The following is a 2,427-nucleotide window of genomic DNA, read 5'->3' on the forward strand; positions in this document are numbered from 1 at the left end:
CCTGTCCGCTGGCTGAGGGCTGCTCGTACAGCACCAAAGGCCCAAGGCCCGGCGCCCTCGCGCGAGAGGCCTTTGGCCTCTCGTGCGAGGGCGCTGGGCCTTTAACCTCTCGCGCAAGCGGCCAAAGGCCGCGCGCAAGAGACCCGGTCCTGCCGCCGATTGCTGCTGGCGCGGGGCCTTTGGCAATAGGCAGCAGGACCGGGCGCAGGCCGGTCCCAAGGTCTCGGCAGGCCGGATGTGGCCCGCAGGCTGGTGGTTGCCAATGCCTGATCTATACCAAGGTGGGCAAAATTTGGCCCTCCAGATATTCTCGCACTGCAGATTCCACCAGCCCTTGCCATCACAGCCAATTCTGAGGAATGCTGGAAACTGCAATCCAACAATATCTAGGGCCACACTTGACTCATCTGTATTTCACAGAAAGCATAATTTTATAACCTCTGTCATGTCTCCCATTTCTTCTCTTTCTTCAAAAATAAAAAAGCCTGAGCATTTTACCTTTCCTTTGTGGGGGAGTTTTTCCAGCCTGCTGATCATTTGGATTATTGTTTTCTACAGCTTTTCCAGCTCTGCAATAGCTTTTTTGAAGTGTGATGGTCAGAACTGTATATAGTATTCCAGCTGTGGTCACACCATAGATTTATATAAAGACATTAGGACATTGACAATCTGTCCCCAAGTCCCATTCCTAATTATTCCCAACATGGCATTTGTGTCATTTTTTCTCCCCTTCTTCACAGTTTGTGCACACAAGTTTGAAGTTTTTGACGAGCTGTTCATCACAGCTGCAATATTGCTTTCATGGTCAATCACCACCAGCACAGACTCCATCAGTACATATTTGTCAAGCTGTGATTTTTTGCTTCAGTGTGCATCACTATACATTGACATACTCTGAACCTCCTTTGCCATTTTCTTTTCTATATTCTTTGGAAAAAGTTCTTTGGTAGCTCCACACAATGCAACAGAATAGCCATTACATTCATCTTTGCTTTGCTTGTTGAGAAGTTACAGCTAAAGTTTGCTATTGATCCCCAACCATGAAATAACGAGACCAGACACGTACATTGGATGAATAAAGGGCCATTTATTTGACCTATAATCTATTTAAAGCTAAGCACCTGAACTTCAACCTTAACTTCAAACTATGAGCAAACTTATTAAAGTGAAAAGCCTGGTTTGGGTCCAGCTCAAGCCAGGTGTCAATCCTAGACTTCCTCTTCAGCCTTCCCTTTGGGCACAAACACCGAACCCCGAGGTAAATCCAATGATTCGGATTGCATCCTCAGTCTAGTCCTAGGAAGGTAAACATAAGGCACTCTCCCTCAAACCCCCACGAGTTTGTAAGGTTGAGCAAAACCCCCATGTCTACCCCAAAGGCAGGTTCTCTCACAACTCCATGCCCCTTAATGTGTTTAAGCTGATCAAGAGCCTAACCTTTCACCACAAAGGGGTGCCAATGGTGCGTTCTTTAACCCCATATGGGCCACAAACAAGGGACAAGCTCAGCTTAGTCTCTTTCCCCACCAGGCTATTCAAAATGTCTTTTAACCCCATTTTGAAAATCCCTCAAAAGATCAAATTGCCCTCATTTGAAAAGTGAACCTCCCTGACTGGTACAACTCTGGGTGTTTAAACAAAATTGATGGGTGGTTAATTAGAAAGCCAGATGTCCTTAATAGAAAATTTCTGTTAACCTGTTTTCTGGCAACATCCAATTTACGTGGATTACTTTCCCCTCCCTACAACTGTTGGGGCAAAATTTTAGACCAGATGAACCTTATGCCGGACCATGTATAAAATACGATATCGAAATCATGTCTCGCTTGACAAATTAGAGCTTTGCACTTGATCAAGCCAAAGTGGTTGCCTCCAAGGTTTATCAGCAGCAAATCAGGTTGGGGGCCAACACGCTCCTCAAACAACAACTTGAACAGACAACTCCAGCGTAAGCTTTGTCTGCCCAAACATTCAATCGTGGTGATTTCGCCAAGACCAAGGTGAGAGCTCACCTGACCAGCTCCAGCCTGTCTCACTGCCCAACAGATCATACTATGCCCGCAGCTGAGGATGTGAATTCTAATAGAACTAACTCTAAAAACTAAAAAGATTCAACCAATTTAATGTGTGTTTTGTAAGGAAGCATCCCACATATTTGCTGGAAAGCTGAAGATTGTCTTCTACCAATTTTGTTTGAGATCGGCGTCCTCAAATAATAAGGCTGCCGCCGGGGATGCCACTCCAATGTCGAAAGACTGGGCCCGTTACAGACGGGCCTAATGTACGATGCTGAGCACATACGAGGGTTAGGAGTGGCCGGTGTTCCGCACCCCCCCCCAAACACTAGTACACATGCTCAGCACGTAAAAATAGGCGGCGACCGTTCCACACGTCTGCCGCCGCCATGACTAACGTCACAAAGTGCAT

The sequence above is a fragment of the Sceloporus undulatus genome, chromosome 3 (genome assembly GCF_019175285.1).
Source record: "Sceloporus undulatus isolate JIND9_A2432 ecotype Alabama chromosome 3, SceUnd_v1.1, whole genome shotgun sequence".
NCBI lineage: Eukaryota > Metazoa > Chordata > Lepidosauria > Squamata > Phrynosomatidae > Sceloporus > Sceloporus undulatus.